General features: G+C 34.6%; 2 long non-coding RNA genes across 6 annotated transcripts in view; one reads left to right on the forward strand and one right to left on the reverse strand.

The window, feature by feature from the left end:
* Positions 1-1,521: 1,521 nt before the first annotated feature.
* On the reverse strand, positions 1,522-3,657 carry LOC126871827 (uncharacterized). Its single transcript, XR_007691760.1, has 4 exons — positions 3,537-3,657; positions 3,092-3,192; positions 2,031-2,098; positions 1,522-1,646 (listed from the first exon to the last, which is right to left on the reverse strand). It is a non-coding gene; the product is annotated as an uncharacterized LOC126871827 (long non-coding RNA).
* Positions 3,658-3,712: 55 nt separating this feature from the next.
* Positions 3,713-21,372, forward strand: part of LOC126871826 (uncharacterized) — a 30,412-nt gene continuing 12,752 nt past the window's right edge. Inside the window, exons 1-9 of one of the 5 annotated variants that reach the window (XR_007691755.1) lie at positions 3,713-3,955; positions 11,199-11,253; positions 11,795-12,589; positions 12,737-13,039; positions 13,383-13,522; positions 13,616-14,936; positions 15,369-15,657; positions 20,233-20,347; positions 20,485-21,080. This is a non-coding gene — a long non-coding RNA (uncharacterized LOC126871826). Of the gene's footprint in view, positions 3,956-11,198; positions 11,254-11,794; positions 12,590-12,736; positions 13,040-13,382; positions 13,523-13,615; positions 14,937-15,368; positions 15,658-15,896; positions 17,916-20,232; positions 20,348-20,484; positions 21,081-21,372 lie in introns of those variants that run through there. The other 4 variants (XR_007691756.1, XR_007691758.1, XR_007691757.1 and 1 more) reach the window with 4 other exon arrangements.

A 21,372-nucleotide genomic window follows, 5' to 3' on the forward strand; every position in this document is an offset into this window, starting at 1 on the left:
GGGCATTGTTTTAATGGCTGCTCAAATTTCATCGCTCCAAGCATGGTCTGATTTACGCTATACATACTCGTGGTATCCGATCACTGCGATGCACACACCCCCTAGCAGTTTCCTAGAATTTAATCGGCGCTATTATACTGACAGTTAATCTTGTTGAATTGTACCCTGTTCTGCTCGTAAATGTGTAATGTTATGATAGTTGGCTCTATGAAGATTCCCAGATTTAATCGTAGAGAAGAAAACCATGATATTCAGAGACGTAAACGACTCCTCACGATATTTTGCAAAAGAAATGGTAGATTATTATATTATCATACATTAAATCTGCTTACTCATGGAAATTACATGAAAATTTTCGACTTTTATTGCCGTGGAAGTGAAAACTAATTGATTACGATTATAATAATTATGACTACAAGTTAAATAAAAAAAACAAGAAAATAAGATGAAATATGTGCCATATAGAATTAACTGTTACATAATATGTACGTTCTACAATGCCATGCTTTTACTATGATGCCATACTTCTTACTACTATGTCAAATATTTACACCTTACCTACTTAGATTACAACCTCAAAGTAGCCTACCTTACTATAAATCACACCTACGTAAAAATCTAAATATTTGCTTACTTTATCCACGTAATAATCTAAATGTACAATAATAAAGGGAAAGGGAAGGAATATTGTATGGAGTATGAGCCACAAAAGATTCTAAAACAAATTCAATATGCGAAAGGTTAGTAAAATTCTATAAAATATGTATAATTACTACCTGACTGGTAAAGTCCAAATATTATTTCCTAATATTTAGCTCTTTTCTTTTGTTTACCTCCTATATTTCTTTCATTCTTTTGAGCCTTTGGCATACATATTTAAGAATTTCTGGAGTTTCTTCTTGCACATAAAATTTCACAAATTCTTGCACAAAAAAAAAAAATGAATTTTAATTCATATTTTAAATTCTACTGATGTTCATAACATCTGAAGTCAAATAAAAGAATGTGACTTAATATTGTCACAAAATGTATGTATTGAGTGAAAATTGCATCTTTCATTGCAACGAAATCGGAAGGCATCCGATTTCTCCGCTATAAAATGCTCAGACGAAATGGCTTCGATATCTTTTACTTATACTAAAATTCATTGCTTAAGATTAAATATATTTGCGCCATACAGGTATATTTGTCTAGATATTTGCCTTTTGCGAATATTTATACCGAATACTATTATACATATTTGTGATATTATATTATGATGATATATTATACAAATTTATACGTTTAGACTAATTATTAAAAAACTAATTATCATAATCGCGATGTGCAAGAAGATCTATCCTGAACTAATAAATAAAGATATGAAAAAAATGTTACTACTCACGGGTATAAAAAATACCAGCGGTCACTATGCTCGCAAAATTTCGACATAATACAACCAGTCATCCGTGCCGATTCGGACCTTTTATTCTACGACATGATTGAGTGACCGGAGGAACAAAAATGCATGCGACTTGCCATTAGAAGCAGAGAAACGGAAAACGTTGCCATCGGTACTGCACTATCTCAGCAAATATCATTAGAAAGTGTAACATTAGGCAGGAACCGTTGAAAATCCAATGGTGGAAATGAAGGTTGTGAAAAATCTGTTATAAAACAAAACACGATAAGTGATCGCTAATTATTTGGAAAGTTGGAGATTATGAAAAATGGAAATTTATTACATTCGTAACTTTAGTAATAATAAAGATAGAAATTCTAATAAACTTCCATAAATGTAAAAACTGAAACTTTAATACAAAAGTTTAAAATCTAGAAATCAAGAATCTAATGATTATTTAAATATATTAGTCATTTGTTTTATAATTTGGTATTAAGACTTTAACACTTTTTTTATTTTAATAGAAGAATAATCTTAGAAAACCCTAACCTAAGAAATTTTCAATCAAATTGTATTTCTTAATCAATAGTATTCAATGCAAAATATACAGAATACATATAATTCAAGTATGATATGTAAAGTTACTTACATTCTTGGCTTTTGAGCCACATTTGGAGCATTCCCAAAGAAGACAAAGAAGTCTGAGCTGTGATATGTCTATAACAAAACACAAAATATCATTAATATCGTTAATGTACAATAACAAGCATGGAACTTTAACAATAATAAATACTAAACTCTAATAAGTTGCACGCGGTCACAAATATTCCCTAAAAATAAAGTTGTTTATGGGTGAGATGGAGTGCGGAGTAGAAAAGAAGCGAAATATTGTTTCGATGTTTTTCTTCTTTTCTCTGTCGAACTTTTATTTAGAAAATACTGCTACTTCTCTTTTCACACTTAAGAGATTATTATTAAGAAATTGGAATACGTATAAAAAATATTAGTTTAAAATTATAAGATATTTCTCGATATCGAACAAATGTTTACGAATACCGTGAATGCAATGCTATCATTTCCAAGAATTATACTGTGAATGTTCTTTACTAGAATATAAAATATACACCACTAATACACTATAGTCGCGTATTTGCAAGAATTCAAAAGTTCACAACTAAATATACTTAAATAATACTACAGGAACGCATGCGACATCTTGCTTTGAAGTACTTGAGTCTATTTGCGCGCCACCTCTATGAAAGGGATATAAGTTACGAAGTTGCAACATATGACGTTAACTATAGCGAATTCACATAATATAGTAAAATAATTTGAATTCTATATGCGAATGTTATGATCCCTATCGAAATAAGTTAAAGCTATTGTTATTAAAATTTCTATGTTTCAAACTGTCTACATGGAGCTATCTTTATGGAGCTATCTACATTGAAACAATAAAATAATTCCTTACAAATTTGTTTAAAATAAGAGAATGATTTCATATATCCGAAATGGAACAATGATTATTTTAATCGTATTTGCTTTCATCTTAGTATTCCAAATAATTACGAAATTATCTATTATGAAATATGTATCAGATATATTTCAAAATAAATATAAATTGTATACCAAATGTTACCCATGCTCGAATAAAAAGACAATAGAATTGCTCATATGCAGCTGTCTTAGTTAAAATAAATTAAACATTACCAAATTTCCATGAAGATTCATCGGATCCACCATTAATAGTCGTTGCGTCCATATATTGATGTTCTGTTACTTCTATATTATCCCTGCTATCGATAAATAACCTGCACAAAAAATAATTGCAAGTCAAAACAAATACATAAAATAATTAAATGAAAACACAATCAAACTTAAATTTTGTTACGAAAACTTACGATAGAAGCTATTGGTAACAGTATTATGTAATAAATAGACGATCGAAGAAAAACTAAAACAAAAATTTCAAAAAACTGCTTAATTTCATTAGCTTAGTGTTCAATGAATAAATGTGTACTAATTAAACGATATTAATAACGAGATATAAACGATAGTAAAAAATATAGTAATGAATAATGCAAAATATATACTAATGATAGTAATAAAGAAACGAATAGGTTATAATACCTATAGGTTATAATACATTACAAACCTGACGCAACGCGATCCATGTTATCGATACGAAATGAGACGACCGAATGACTCCTTGCACCTTAGTTTCGCCGAGAAACTTCCAGAGTGGTGGGGGAAAGGGGGGACACACGAGCCGATGGCACAAGCAAGTACACAGTTGACGATTACACGTAGTTACAGATCAACGATCTAGACAAAAAATGTAAACATCAACAAAAACATTCATCTTCTACGCAGCGCTTACACGAATCTTTCTCTAGATCGATATTTACAAACATCGTAGTACAATAATTCGTAGCCCTACTGGCAGCATTCAGTATCACAGACACATTTGTCTAGCTTGGAACGAGAGAAAGAAACTCATCTGGTAAACTCGCGGACGGGACAATTACAGTATACGTCTCTGAATACCATGGTCTTCTCTACGACTTGTACGAGGTAAGCTACTGTCCATGTATCATTAGAATTGACGATCACTGTGCGTCTCGTCGCTTAGACTAACCTCCTTTCGTTTGCGTAAGAAGATTTTCTCTCGTGCAGGAGTATTTTGACCGATTTTTAATTGTCTATATAACTGGAATGAAAGACGAAAACGCAATTTTTTTATGCTTGCATCCCTTAAATTTCCTGATATCTGTATAATAGGAACCCTATGTGATTACTTATCTAAATCATAGTCAAGTATTTATTAAAAAATCTCTTCTTCTCGAGGTGCAATTACCAAATTATATTCCTATAGTGTGCTCATCGGTTTTACATTACACTGGCACACGCAACACTTTGCAGATGAGCCTTTTTCATAATGGCTGCTTTTAAACTACACCATCGTGACTTCGTAGCATTTGCCGTAATTGTTCCTTTGGATTGGATATCATAACGGTTCCACCATCCAGCTGCCTTTAAATTGAATTGTTTTATGCAATTCTTCTAAATTTAAATGTATATTTAATACGTTATATTTTACATGGGTTATATATGTATTTTACATATATAACATAGTAATATACGTAATTATATACATATATATAATATTACATATTATATTATAATATATATATATGGATTTTGCATCTATCATATTTTTATTATATATATTTATACAATGAATTTTTAATTATTTTTCATAGTATGTATAACAATATATTTTAATGTTTGGAATCCTATCGATGTTTGCATTGCTTCTGTTAAACTTAATTTTCTCAAATTAAAAGTTTTATTCAATGTACTATTTTTCTTTTAAAGACTTCATTTATATTAATGATTACATTCAGCTTTTCATTATAACTACTGAGATCAAATTATGAGAATGCAACGCAACTTACGCAGGTTGCGTTAATAGTCTCATTGTAATTTCTAATGGTGTGTTTTTGTACGAATGCTCAACGATATCCCGGAATTTTCGAGACTCCTAGCAGTTGAGCAATTTTGTTGGAAGGGAAACTTTAAGATGGCGTATCAGGTAAAATTTCATAACAGTTTCCATCGGGACGGAATATTGCGAACGAACATTGTGCGAAACAGGTTGCGTTGGAAATCGTGCATAGGATTAGTATGGATAAATCCAATGAGAATTTCTTTAGTTTTTGTGTCACTTCGTAAGTACAGTCCTTGTTATTGTTGTGAAAATTGTATATGGTGGAAACAAAATAGTTCGATATGACTTCTTTTAATATTTGGATTTAAGCGTTTTTGTTCTCGTTGGAATTGGAAATCGCGATTTGCTTTAATAGAAGGAGGATTAAACGTATTGCATACTTGAATTTGCATATTTGAAATACTTAGCTTTTTAAAGATTTTCGTATGTTTCTTTATTATATGAAATGTGAAATTTTATAGTTGATTTATTACTGAACTTGTTACTACTGTGCGGGAATATTTATTGGTACTGATAGTAATTTGTTACTGCCAACTTGTCAGATTTTATTACTAATATTAGTACAATTGTGAAAAAGATAATTTTTTCAGCAATGTTACATCATTTTGTACAGTATATGTTTCGACTACTAACATACAAATATATTTTAATTATTCGCTCACTTAAATAAAGTTACAAATATGCAAAGAAAATCTGACGACAAAACCTAACCTAACATTTACTTCTTACAGTACTGCAATGACAACGTTTTAGTAACAAGTTAGTAATATTATTAACTGATCAATTATTACATAAAGAGCTCAGATTATAGAAATCGCTATGCAAAAATATTATAAACGATCGGATATTTCAGAAACCATTAAATTTATTTCTTACATTCTGGTCTTGACATACACAAGTAAATCTAGAATTATCCAAACTCTATTTATACAATTAATTAAATTATTAATAGCTGGAATTCTTAAACGGTAAAGGACAGCGCAGAGTAGAAACTAAACAAAACATATCGCAGTTTTTATCCACGTTTCTTATTCGCGACCTCAACACACCTTATCGCGTAACAAGTTTACTCTTATCGCAATCAGTATTTCCAGACATTTGAGCGGATCTCCTTTTACTTCCGCGCGTTTTATCTTCCACGAGGGCGCGCCACGGATGACGTGACGAGAATGCTGAACATGACCCGTCGAGTTACATCGACTTTGTGTCGGTTCGACCGGTTTTATTGATCTTAAAGTATTTTTCCAACGTGGAAAAGAAAAAAAAACCGGGCGCGCAACCATAACCGTAACTAATGTAAGCTTCTTTCGGGGCTTGCAGAGAACTCTTCGCCGTAAAGTTTCCGCACGGCAGGCGCAGCCGCGAAAAGTTTCTGCTACGGTGTACATTTGCACTCGGGTGTTTCTTGAATTTGAATATCGCTATGGGCACCGTTTCTCCCCCACGTGAATTTATCTCGTGAATTATCTCTCTCAAGTGTGCTCACGCTCACTCAGCTGCATCCAAATGCGTACACGCAGTGCGATTTATTCGAGTAGAATCCCGAATCCACGGAAAGAATCCGCCTGAAGAGATTGAAATTCGTAACTACGATCAGCCGTGTCAATTTACGAATAATTATAATTACAATAAAGATGTACAAAATAATAGCACGAGAACTACTGTTGAAACAACCAAATGATCAGTTTACACCAATTACTTTCACAGTGACGCAACTAGCTTTTAATATGTAGCAAGACAAGCAATTACTAATAAAAAAATCTATAATTGTACATGCTTTGATCTGAACAAAAGTTGATGTTAACTTTGTTAAAAACATTTATACTAAAGACTATCTCCCCAAATGGTAAATTTATATTTCCAACAATTTTCATGGCACTTTATTAAAATAAGAAAATTCATGTTTTATGCGACGTGCTTTTTATTCCATCTTAATAAAAAAATTTACATTTATTTTTTTAACGTACATCCAAAAGTATCTATATATATAACATAATATGATAAGTAAATAGTATTGCGCGTGTCGTGTTTATGGTATCAGAGGTGAAATACGAATTTCAGTCGGTGCTCTGAATTGAATGCTCAGTTAATGGAACGATACGATTGAATTGGTCGCCGCTATTGTTTGAATTTTACTCAGATGTCAATGAACGAATTGATATGTAAATGAGCTCCTCCGACTCCCGTCGTTTCTCTTCGTGTTATTCTTTTCGTGCAGCCCCGTTGGATTATCAAGACTCATCGTGGTGTATTCGCTGGTACAATCATTCAACGATATTTATTGCCTTGGCGTCGTCGTCGAGATAGGAAAGTTTATGCTGTCGTTTTATCGACGATCACCACGATCGTTGATATCAATTCCACGCATCAGGATTTTTCGCTAAGATCGCGCGTATCTTGCTTACAAGTTCGATACTTAAGTCTGCATCTCATGAAATATCAACGAAGAATTGGACATTGAATTTGTATAGTACTAATACCAATGCACTAATGATTTATATTTACAAGTTTGCAAATTCGTGTTAAGTAGAAGATAAGCAGCCTTTTCTGTTTCACACATTTTTAGAATGAAGGAATCTCTTACATCATGGAAATACTTTACAAATGAGTCTTCTACAATTACTTCATATAAATTTTACCAGCAACTTTCAGTAGAAGGAAGTCTATTAATTCTCCTTACATATATAAAAATTTAATAGTGCGATAGAAAGGAGATACAAATAAGTATTATATATTTTTGACATTTATAAGGCATTAATACCTTCCTGTGGCCGTTCGATACTCCATTGTCGATGGCTATTCTCGACCCCTTTTTTATCCATCGATAAAAATGCTATCCCTGTCCCGAAAAGCAGCTTACATGGAGAAAAAGGGAAACCGCGAGATTGAAAACCTTACCGCGCATCGTATCGTTTATTTGGAAGGTCCACTACACGTAAGCAAGTGGCACGCTGAGATAAAGTTTAAATCACTGGAGTAATAAAAATGAATACGGGGACAATATATCTCGCCATGAAGTCTTTCTTTTCCCTGTGCCAAACCGCTAGCCCATACAACTATGCATTGTCTGTCAAAGATTCGTTCATACACGTAATTTTTATCGTCATCCGTTTCCTTATGAAATTGATACTTCTAGATACGATCTCAAATAGTCTTAAAAGTTTTTCATACTTGCGTATTTTATTTCTTTTTTTCAATATATTTGCAAATTCTGATAGAATCAGTTCTTTTATTATTTATCTATTTATTTTCACTGATAATCGATTTTACAAACGAGTCATGCAGTAAAATAATAGGATAAGATCACAAGTAATTCATACTTAAAAAGAAAATGCATATATTGTATAAGTATGTGTACTTTTCCGAGAAATGACCCTATTTAACAGAAACATCATTTTTAGAAATATTATTAATATTTGTATATAGTTTTGTTACATGTTAGTATTTTTGTTACTTGTTGTCTTTCATTTCAAACGAAAAAAGAGGTAACAGTCTGTCCAAGGAAACTTCACAGGCAAAAATTATGTTGCAAATTATATTCGAGAATAAATTAAATTTCCTTTATAACCCAAGAATAATACACGTAAGAATAATTATTGAAGCTGTATTATATATATGTATAAGGAAAGGCAAGAGAGCACAGCTGAAGCAATATTTCATAGTAACCACGTTCGTTCACTGACCTACTCTACGCATCAGCTTTCAAAAGTATTCAAACTGGCCGAACAAGCAACAGTTCTCTCCACAATCCCGATCGTTCAAACCCCTTCTCCGTCTTTTCTTCTCTCTTCGTTCCTCTGCATGGCTCCTTGACAGTCCCGGGCGACAACAGTGTGGCAAATTAAATTAAATCCGCCTACAGGGCAACGCGATCGATAGATTTTCATTTGGCGTGGAACGTTTTCGATTGGAGCGAGCAGGACAAAACGTGGGAAGAGAGGAGAGAAGGCTGCAACGACGCCGTAGAGACGAAAAAGAGAAGGAAAGAACAAGGGCGAAGTGAAAATATTGCCTCGCGGCCCTTTCGTCCCCATCGGTCTCTCTGACAATCGTCACCCTCTCTTGTGGGTGCCACCCATCCACCCACTCTCTCTCTTCGCTTCTCTTCTCTTCTCGATTCTCTTTCGCCGCCGGTTGCATTTCCAAAGATTAATCTCCCGATTTATTCACCAAGCACGCAGCTAGTCGTGAATTTTTTCTGCACCCGGTATCATAGCAATAGCGTGTAATAAGCGAACAGGACGCTGCGCAGAAACGAGATTCGGTCAACGAATTATGTATCTATTGTGGATAATATAATATAAGATGGAAGAGCGAGAATCATGAACATTGTGTTTATTGTATTACTTAAATGTCAGTTAAACGATATTTTTGTGCTTGTTGTGTGTTTATCTAATGCGATTTTAGTATTCAGGCGTCGAGATAAATTATTGGGATGTTCAGGCGATGAAAGTAAGACGTAGTGTGGTAAAAATGTTGGCTGGACATTTATTAATAGACAAGTAGTACTCGTAATATTTAGCGGACTCAGTTTCAAATTCTTTAGATAAGTTCATGAAAATATAACTTTGTATAAATAGTCTATTATACATAGTCCAGCATTAAAATATTCTAATCAAATTCCGATTCGTTTAATTGTCTATATGGTTGAGAGAAATTTTCGTTGCCATATGTACCTTTCTCACCGATTTCTATCAATTAATGGAAATATTTTTAAAGGGAGATTTTGAATTATTGCTTGATATTTATGAAATAAAAGCTGTCGATTTAATTGGAATAAAAAAGCATGCTTCAGAGACAATTATACGATCTATCAATAACACAAAGAATATTGAGCGAATTTTATATATTTACAAAAAGAATATGTACCTGGAAAGTCGAGGAGAAGACTCAATAAGATTCACAACAAGTGGGCTCACAAGAAATTAAAAGAAAGGAATATAGACTATAACGACGTTATTAGTTTCAATTGTTAATTGAAGTTATCGATTTATTACTAAAGGAGGTAACAGAATAATTAATGCACGAAACCTTTGTGATAAAAACCAATCGCTCGATATATTAAAAGGCAAAAACGGCCAATAAACGCGACCAGCTTGATTATGAAAGCATTTGAGAGAAGACTTCTATTTGATTGAATTTTAGCAATAAGTGGACAGAGCCATGTTTTCTACTTATAAGCGGCGAACTACCCATACCGATCAATGAGGTTAAGTGTCTGCATGGGTTTATTTCGAGCAGTTTCGATAGTAAAGTACGCCGCACACTCCATCAGCCGAATAGTATTACGAGCGCTATTGCTACTAACCACTCGTTATTTCGCTATCGATCGGTTCTAAGCTTTATTTCGGCGCGCGTGTACGACTAAATTATAATTCCGGCGGGCTATTACGATGCAGGCAGTCCTAGTTTCACGATGGCATCGCTTGAAAATTTACTACCTATTTCTTCGCACAATAAAGAAAATGTTAGAATATCTTTTTTGCAATCTCGATATAAAGTTATTTTACAGTGTGTTTATTATACGTTATATACCATCAAACAAATTACAATTATAATCATTCTATATTATTTTCTTACATAATTCGACTCGCATAATTATCAACATCCTTGGATGTATCGACGTTAAAAATTAAGAACGAGCATAGAGATTGAAGTCATTACAGGTTTCATATAGAACCTAAAGACTTTTTTAAAAAAAGTTAATTTAGGATTCTGTTTTCTCCAAAGACTTTATGATTCAAAATTTATTAAAGGAAAGCAATAAAACAAAATGAACCTTGCTTTGGTAACTAAGAGAAAAGTGAGAAGATCAAGAGATACGAACTTATCATATTCTTCACGTGTGGTCTTAAGTCAAATAAACATATAATACGATTATATGGTAAAAACAACATCAGTTAAGATAACTTCAATAATCTGAAGGTTTTATATCGTTTCTTTCTTAATCGAAAAGTCATAATCAATATTATGTTTACGTTTAACATTTATGATAATCCAGCGATTGAGATTTGTCACGCCTGATTACCCTTGCAATGTAGCAATATCCATTCGTGAAAGCAGCTTGATATCGGAACCAATTTTCTCTATCGAATACAATAATAGATCTGAAAGGATCTTTTTATCAGATCTGCTTCGGGCGAACATATTGAGAGGGATATTATACGTGTACACCTCTCAGCTTGTAAAATTAAATTACGCAGGTCGTTTCGCGTTTGCGGCTCATATTGGAAGAAGAGGGAAATTTTCTCCTTCTACGTTCAACGCCTTGCACATAACGTTATTCACGTCACAATTTTGTTTCAGGTTATTCGACAGCGGTTCGATGCAGAAGTTCAAGATTCTTTTCCACGATATCGAGGTAAAGGTGGCAGCATATAAATGTAAACTCGCAAGTAACCGAGAAGTTACACGGAGTTCGCAATAAGAAACTCGCTCCCTTGCTTACTTGCGCTGCGTTACGCTGCATTTAGTTCTATGGATTTACGAAAAATTACTTTCGAAATTAGTTCTTATAAATTGCAAGACATCCTTTGAGTGTAAATTCGAACAGAAAATCTTTCTCCGGGAGGAATTCTGCCACGACAGTTTTACATTTTACATTTTTTGGTTCTTGTAGAATATATTCATATTTGAGTGATAAATAGGCTAATTATTAACTGTTGGGTAATTTGTAACTTCTTTATACATTTTCAGATCAGTTCCAAACTTTAGCAATATCACCATGATAATTGTGCTTTATGGCAATATTAACAATATTTCAAAAAGTTTCGTATAACACACATAATATATTTGTCAAAGTTTTCTATGATAAATGTTCAAGTACTCTCATAGGTTACTGTATAATACAATTAGGGTAACATTAACAAATCATGTCAGTTAAGGGTTAAATTCAATTTCAGATATCAAATCTTGATCGAAGAGAAATTAGTTAGATCGAAAATAAGGAAAGACATAAGGACGACGAAATTGGACAATAAAGCTGGTTCTTGGAGTTAAACAAAACGTATCTGTTAAACGGAATACTGTTAGGAAATCTGCTCGCCAAACAAGGGCACTGCCGTACTTCCGAATGACATCGTAGTCTGTTCTCTGTGTAACAGATTCCCGGACTCGAGATTGTCAATCGAAACAGGACTTTCGACATGCTTGTTACCACGTGACTTAAGCGTGTTCTAAGACATGCCGACTGGAGGCAGGGAGATGAGGAGAGAGTTGGAAACTTTGAATCTTGCAAACAGCCTCGAGGACTTGTTCGCCACCCTCGCGAAGACTAATAAAGCTACGAACTGCGAATAGGGATGGTAAATGGCGGGATTGCTAGATAAGAAGTGGTCACCACCCATTAAAATTATTCGGTTACTTACGAGAATGAAACTAAAGTAAATATGGAAATAATTAAAAACAGTTCAAAGTGTACCGTCGGTCACAAAAATTTACACACACACTCGACGAATTTTATGTATCCGACTTATCAGAAGAAATTAAAAATGTAGTTTGTACAAAATCATTTAGAGTTATACGCAAAATGATCTTGCTCGATATATTATGGTATTTCTAAAAAGAATTAAAAATATAAAGCATTTACGCACAAAAATTTTATCAATGGCGAGAATATTGCGGGCCGTAGGCTGTTATTGAGTCTTATTAGGACTTCCAACGTGTTAATATTGAATCTACTTGTTTCGTGACTTCATGTAAGTATAACGAAGATATTTACACTTTTATGAAATTGTGTTCTTTTATTTCTTACGTTCTCCATTCGATATGTATAATATTGCGTTATCTTTTATTTTTTCATGTACCATGATTACTTGGACACCATATACGTACGAACGTTTTAGTAGTTAGGATCAAGACGCGTTCAAACAAATGAGGCAGGCATTTGAAATCCTTACAGCGAGAAAGCAATTAAATTGGCGCCCCGCTGCTCTCTTCTTTCGTGAAATCAGCCGGTGAGAAAGCGGTAAAATTCGATTATTACCGAGCTTAATGGCGCGGCTTAAACATCTTTAGTTCATCTTTGCCAATGTCCATCGCGATTTTCGGCTTCACACTCGAATGCTTGGCAATTTTGTGATCGTCAACGACTCGAATGGAACGGCAGTTTTCACTGCCACGCATTTGCGACGAGTTCCTTTTAAAAGGTACGTAGATTTATCCCAAGCCTTTTTTCTTGGCTTAAGAATTTTCATGGAATTCAGGATGAAAAGACATTGTTCTTTGAAAGCGTTTAAAAGGGTTTTATTTTCTTCTTATTCTAGTCTTTGTGTTTGGCTTTATTACCATTGCTTTGTTCAGGATGTTCATATTTTGTGCTGTTTTTATTCAAAGTAGTAGTTGTAATGGACCGGATTATACTTCTATTTTTAAATTAAATTTTTATTTAAATTCGGAAAACTATATCATATCACATATTCTCTACTCCCGAGATCATTTAAAGCTTCGCAAATTTTAATTTCATTGTGTCTGAATCCAACGAATTTATAGTTTCCATGGAGCAACTGGAGTAAAAAAATCTCTTTATGTTCGATATATAAAGGGAAGGGCAAGAATAATCGATAACTTTATTCCTCTGCCACTATAGGATTTTGAGGAGAAATAAAAAATGTCTAGTGGGCGATATAAAGGTAATAAAATTAATTTTTTTATATAGCTCCATAATATGTTATGCGTTTCAGAATATTGCCATTTTTAATACCTGTGCTAATGACATATTATAGTTTTTAGAATGGTATTTGCGTTTATAAAATTATCAGTATATTTGAGGAAGCCCGAGAGTAATGAATAATAGGAACAGGAAAAAAAGGGAATGGAAATAACTATATGTTAGCGTCGACTCTTCTATAGAGATGATGTCAAGGTCGACGCATCGCGCGGTGTCGAATCCATCTCCAAGCCGGAACCATAAATGTGTCATCGTGGTTTAGGATCGATCTCGATAGCGGCTTTGAATGGCGATACTCTGAAGGACTGTTGCGGTTCTAATTCGTGGATGTTACAGCTATAGTTTCGGGGTGCCGACTGTCAACAAGAGGATCAAGAGGATCAACTCTCTCTGTTGTTCCACGCGCCGCGCCGCCGATGACTTGGGAACACTCGGACTCGCGGTAGAGAGCGATAAGAGTTTTCTAGAAGGATCTGATCATGGAACGCTGGCAGGCTGATAAATCCTCCGACAACAGAACTGACAATGAGCGAAAAACCTCAGCACTTACCTCACAATCTTCGCGAGATTCTCATCGTCCAAGATGGATATATCGTCGAATTTCGAGATACGTATTGTTTAACAAGTAGAAGTTAGAAATTAGTCAATTAAATAATGATGATAGAATACGTATAAATTTAATTGAAATCTGTGAAATTATTTATTAAGCTTTTAGTTAAGAATTAAATTTTATTAACAGTGAAATAATTAATTTAATGTTTCTGGACAAAAAAAAAAGGATTGATATTTAATGAAAATTCTAATATACTTCAATACGTACGTACATATATTCACATGAAAAATTTCTCACAAAGTCGATCCATAAATGGATGCACTATTTCAGATCGCAATTTTATATAAACGAATAAATAATTTCACAATTAAAAATAATAGTTGACGTAAAACACGAAGTTGTATTGACCGACTTTTATGTCTAGTCTGTAATTAACACAGGTTTTTTTCACAGTGAAACCAGACAATCTTATGATAATTACGTACGATTCTATAACGAACGCGACGCAACGTCTGGATCGACTGGATTCAACGAAAGCAGCCTGAATCCTGAGACTTCCTAAACTTATTACGCTTCCTTGACGTTGAAAATAAACGATGAAGAGCGGCAGTCGGTAAAAACCGGGGAATTTTTGTAAAACAAGTGGCTGCAACTCAGCTTGACGCCGCGCCGTGGAAACCGACTTCGAGGTTGCATTAAGAGCTCCGCGGTAAAGTGTACTGTCAATAATTTAGAAACCCTCCGATGAGGTTTTCTTTTCAAGCCAGCTACCGTACAGCGGAGACCAATAGAATGGTAATAAGATAAAGAAAATGGGACGGAGGTAAAAATTTTTGTTGTTTAATGTAATTTGAAGAGGTAGAAATCCATTAAATATGGAAATCAGAAATAGTAATACCTTTTTGCTGTTTTAACAAAGTAATTTTGAAATCATTCTTGATTAAGCAGCCGCTTTATTATTAAAATACATACAATTAAAAAATTGTATATATTTTTTTTTCTAAAGTGGTTAATAAATTATTTCATACAGTACGATGTAAAATACTAATCGCAAATAGAATAAAATGTTTGCTTTTCGTGACAAACTTTTTTTTATTCATTTATTTATGCAAACAGGAAATAAGATATCCTTTAGCATACAGAGTAAATGTAAGGAATACTAAATACTTAAGGCCAGCAATGTATAAGTGATATTACTATGTTCTGAAACTACTAGCATGCACTCTATTTTAGTTTTATTAGAAACTTTTTATAGGTACTCGATTATTGATTGATTGCATATGAGAAGGATGATGTGAAAGTACGGAAGTTACAGATATATGATTGATCGGTGACAGGCTGTCGAAGACAGTTTGTAAAAATAGAATGTGCTAATAAAATCGAATGGATGTCAAGTGTTTTTTTAGCTCTGGTTCGAGCTTGTTCTGCGCTTGAACGCTAATAAACTTCACATTACTCAATCAGCCATTGACGTGCTGAACAAGTATCACATCATATCTACTTCTATGTTCATCAAATAAAACTACGTCAATAGCACTCAAAAGGTAACCAGTAACATGAAATACAAGTTATTTATACAAGTACAAAATCAATGGATTGCAGTTCTAAGTAGTTCAATAACGTTCTTGTAGCCGTGTAAACAAAAACGGGTATACATCTTCTTGATTCATTGACAACGAGATTCATTGACATCGCACGCTCGATATTGTTCAGATAAAGAATAATAAATAATCAAAAGTTGTAAACACACCACGCATAGAAACGATATGGATCTCTGTTTCAGTGAAATCGTCGTGCTCTGTAATTGTTTTATTACGAATAATATTTATCGGAACTCTGTGGTAAAACCCCATCTTGTACCGCGGATGTGTCTACTGGCTACATGCGGTACAAATGCCCATGAGGTTCCGGATGGGGTTCGCTTTCCCAAAGCTACCTAACCACCAATGCAATCTCGTATCTCACGATGTAACATTCACCCTTACCACCATCGAATTTAGTTTAGGCAGGTTAACGAGTACGTATTTTCCACTCGCCACGCTGTTCTTCAGTTGACTACAATTACTGTTAATATCCAATACCGTATAATTATTCTTACAATTATTACACCGTATAATAACTTTAACAATCATTATTGGTATAATAACTTTCTCAATTATTGCATTTCACAGTTACTATATCGTAGTAGAATAATGAAACAATGAGACAGAGCTCAATCGTCTTCATATATAATAGAATGCATTAACTTCCCAATAAAATTTCGTAGCATTTTATGTTAACAAAAGCAAGTTCGTACGGAGTGTACGAACATTTTTATGGGTTAACATGCATCTATTAAACACTAAACTTTTAAACTTTTTCGTGAATCGTATAAATTCGGATAATAACATCCTATATTCAGTTTCTTTTTACTTAAACAATAGTGACCCAAGAATAAAAATATTTCCAAAGTCTAGAAGGATACTGGTGGCAAGAAGCGCCGTAGAACACCAAAACTGCCACTTCTGTCTGGAAAGCAATTCATGCTTTCGTTCATTCTTATCTCTATCCCATTCGAAAATTTCATTTCCCTCCAGAGGCGATTTCTGTCCATTGTAATTCAAGGGAACTGCAAGTTTACGCCTCGGTCCGATTTAATTGCCATCGCCGTGGCTGTTTCTATTGGCATCGAGACGATCGTAGAAAGAACGTTTCAAGTTCTGTTATTGCAGTTTCGAGTTTCTACACGAATCTTCCCCACTTTTTTGAGTTCATTCGGGATATTCGCTTGTGGCAAGCAGGGACCAATGAAATCCAGCCATTTCGAGGCGACCAGTCGGCGGCTGATCTTAAAGCTGCAACGCCGAATATTTGCAACCAGATCGAACGTTGGTTGCCCATCCGACTGAGTTTCCGTCGAATAAATTCGAATGGCCATGAGGGTGAGAGTCGTAGGGGACACACGATGCTCGTATACAAGGATTATTCAAATTTCCGGCAACCCGTTCCCGTGGAAAACTGTCGAGACGTCCCGTGACCGAAGGGATTTGCTCGAAAATATAAAATAACACTATCCAAGCAACGATTCAAAGAGATTTCCTAAGACAATGGCCTCTATTCAGAACTCGCTTAGGATGCAGAAAGATGTTTTCCTGGTCTGTTTGTTCTTCGTCCGGGACAAGTCCTCGGGCTTGTCCTTTCCTGGCACGGACGTTTTTAAGGGAATCGTTCAGGCTAAACGTACAGCGTGGTACTAATATGAACACGTGCTGGCAGTGACTACTGGAATTGTAGAAATAAGGATGGATAGAGCATACTCGAAAGCACTTGAGAATAGAGAATATAGTTTGTCGAGTGATGGAAAGGAATATCGAAGTATTTCTGCATCATTTAGAAAAATTGCATGTAATGACTACGCAAGAATAATTAGTTTCTGTTCATTTTTGTATCACTTGGTGGCTAAAAAGCAATATACACATGTATACAGTATAATTTAATGTTACTATATATATTTATTAATAATTTATCATTATTCATTATTTAATGTTACACAAGCTAATGTGTATAACAGTGAACTTAATCGAGGAATTGCGGAGTGTATGAATAGCTGTATATGTTTCTACGTGGTTTATAACCCGTTTCATCTGTTAACTGAAAGTAATTAGTGTTGTACTAATGTTGCGAAATATGTGGAAAGCATAATTTATCAAGACCTTCCGTACGAGTTGTGCCGTACTCCGCGAGTTTCGCAAGCGTTAAGAGCGAAACACAAGCTTGTATCTCTTTCGTGCCATATAAATACTAAATAGCGTCAAGGAAAAGTGATGTACTCTGCAAAATAAGAGATCGGAAACTTAAAAATAAAATGTAAATGAATTGTCAAGAATTTACAATATTTATTAACGATACATAATAGAAATGTGAAATGTTATAAATCGTATTAGTTAACGTCAGCAGCATTTGTTACAAATATTCCTATATCGATCGCAATGACGTCTTTACAGAATCTTGACGCTAACGCAATATCATAAAATAAGAAGCATAATTGCCAAACATTTATGTCCCATTTCGTCGTTTTAACCATTGTCGAACTCCCATTTTTGTAAAAGCAAGCGAAACTCGATAAAAACAAAAACAAGAGAGCAAAAAAGAACGGGTCTATAGCCTCTCTGTGCGCTTTTACGCGACCGTACACCTTCGTGCATCTCGCTTTTCTGAAATATTACCGTCCACGCAAGCTCCACACCCGCCTCCGCTTTTAACAGCACCTCGACTGTGACACGGTTTGTATCTTGATACGATAGTCTAGGCCAGTTAGGACGGTTCCTCACGTAAACCTGTCGCAAACCGTTGGCAACCGGTCTCGACAAGCTACTGCATTTTGTAGGTCAACGCCGGTTCCACCGTGAGGGTGGTTGACAGTTTCTGAACGGGAGAGGGAGAAGTAGGGGATGAGCGGCAAAGGGTGAGATAGTCGAGAGTCGACGCTGGTTGTACGTGTCGCGAACAATAGCCCCGAGGGTACACGGCAACCTGATGTCACTTCCTGCGTCGGTGAAACTGCCCTAATTGTCCCCAACTGTACTCACAACGGCCACCTTCACCTCTATCCTCTCTCAGCATCGAGCGTTGAGAATCGTTCTGTTACTTTGTCCACGTTATACTTTCATTCAGATGGTTTGCGATAGAAGTAAGAAGAAGAGAGAACGGAAGTATGTAAAGACATAAAAATGGAGGGACATTTTATTCGTGTGAAGCAGACGTGTGTGTTGGATGATTGGTTGCAACTAGTAGTTTTTGCTTTGATTGTTATATCGCAGTAAATTCTCTGTAGAATGCTGTATTATATTTGTAGTAGAGTAAAACTTTCTTCTTTCTTATAAGCAGATCTCTGTTTCAGGAGCGTTTACGAACCATCTAAAAACGAACGAATTAAAATGGCTTCTTTAACTAAAGTACTAATGGATTTTGGTTTGAGTCAAGTAACCGACAAGAGAAGAATAATTTTATATAGAACAGGCTCTATACGTTCATATGTTATGTATGAACTTGTTTTGAGCAATTTGATCAAAAATCTGACAACATAAATTTATAATGTTATTCCTAACTATGGTTGAAACGAAGTTTATATCTAGCACTCGTCATAGGCTCAACTCATTTTAACTTGGCACTCACTCCCACATTAGACAATGAAACAGTCAAGTCTCCTCTCTGTTACGTCGTAGCTGATAAATGCTTTTGAGATAACAAGGAGCCTAATCAGGGAAGGACAATAGGGGTGGCCTATCTTGCGTGGAAGCGAATTTTGCTGCCGTTTCATGCCATAATACGATATTCATGAGCCGATTATGACAGCACGTAGCCGTATAAGTAGGGCGCGCTGATGAGTTATTAACTTCCATAATTTAACAGACGAGCGTGCGACGATAGAGTGAGAGAAGAGAGGGGGGATACCGTGATGCATTGTCAGTAGTCCTGAGCACGTCGATTACGGATTAGCATCTACGATTCCCTCACAGAAGATTCGTAATTGCTTTGCCAGGGTTTCAACCAGTCTTTGCCCCGACTTTTCATTAGGGATTCAATTATAATTTGCCCGATTGTTACTGGGAATCTCGAACACGCTGGTGATAGAGAACGTCGTCAACGGCGGCTCTCGAAATATAAGAGATTTGAAGTAATTAAATCTACTCTTTGCTGGCACACAATTCGATCAGAAATTTCCTTTCATTTATTTTGTTACGATTGACCGAAATTCTTTTGTGGATCCTATCAGGGTGAATTAAAATTTATCTGTTGTAGTACTCATCGTTCGTTCCTTTTTTCTAGAATAAAAGATATAAATATTCTTTTCCACTGGATATATTGGATTGTTCGATAAGCTCATAGTGAAGTTTAATTAAGTACCTATAAACGAGATTTCCTTTTTCCTGGGGTTAGATTGGGGTTAAATTAATGTAATTTAATTTGGCACTAGTAAATTAAATATAAAATTTACATTTGCTTTTCCGAATCCCTATAGCAATATTTTACTTATTTACGTATATGCACAGTGAAATATACTAAACTTTTTTAAACGATTTCGGCATTGTCCATTCTTCGTAATCTAACTAATAATGCATATGTTAACAAATTTTCAGAAACAGAGGCGAAACAAGTATGTATATAAGAGCGAGAAGCATTATACTAGTAGTACGCAAGTAGTAGCAGCCTATCATTAGTCAGACTGAAGATAACAGGCACTCCTCAAACTTGGTACGTATAATTATCGTTCTAGGAACTTCTAAAGAGTCATCTATTTCAATCGATAGTTTGAAAGTGCGATCACATTTACTAGCAATACCGTATAACAATTTAGAGCATAATAATTTTCAAGCTTTCCTTATTTTCAGTCGCATTCCGCTGAGCCATGCGTCAGCGGATCTCGACACGTGCGACACGTGTCGGTTCACGTTTTCAAAATGACCCATCCATCGTTTCGTATGTTTCCATTGAACCTGCGGAGAGGTTAAAGGTCTCTTTTTACGCCTCGCATCTAAAGATGGGATCGCGACCGTTCCTAGGAAAACGGTGTATCTAAATTTAAGAGAGTCGCTCCGACGTTATTACATCGTCAATATGAAACTTATGTACGAACGTGTCCTTGAAACGTTCATATATAAAGCAGATCTCTTCGAGTATCGTATCAAGATACACGTAAGGATACACGGCTTAATGCCGCCATCAACTTTTATCACGTTCGTTGCAACAATAAGTCTCCTGAGCGTGCAGAGAAAACGAAAGCTCGTTACACTCTTTGCTTAACTTAATTATGGTCGCTTCGTTTGTGGATGAAGCTTAATTTTTGGGGGTAAAAATAAGTCGTGATGTTAAAAATGTTTCGTAGACGAAAAAATAAAATATTGAAATTATGATTGCGGATGTTTTTATGAATATTTGTATTTGTGGGAAAGAGAAATGTATAAGAGAATATAGGATGTCCATAATATGCAAAAATATATGAAATTTTCAAAGTAAGGTACCATTTATCTACTATTTATACTATACTTAAAACAAATTCATTGTAGTATTTTTTGTTTGTGATTACTATATTTCTTTGTTCTATTTTTCATACGCAAGCATTGTTGAGATATAATGAGCTTTAAATGTTACAGATATCAGATAATATTATAAATGGATAAAATTTGATTAGTTTACAATGTTGGTTCTTCGAGCTTTTTATAATTAAACTGAAGTTCTTTCGCTTCAAAATACAAATTGATTAACTTAAAGCTTTGATT

The sequence above is a fragment of the Bombus huntii genome, chromosome 12 (assembly GCF_024542735.1).
Source record: "Bombus huntii isolate Logan2020A chromosome 12, iyBomHunt1.1, whole genome shotgun sequence".
NCBI classification, from domain to species: domain Eukaryota; kingdom Metazoa; phylum Arthropoda; class Insecta; order Hymenoptera; family Apidae; genus Bombus; species Bombus huntii.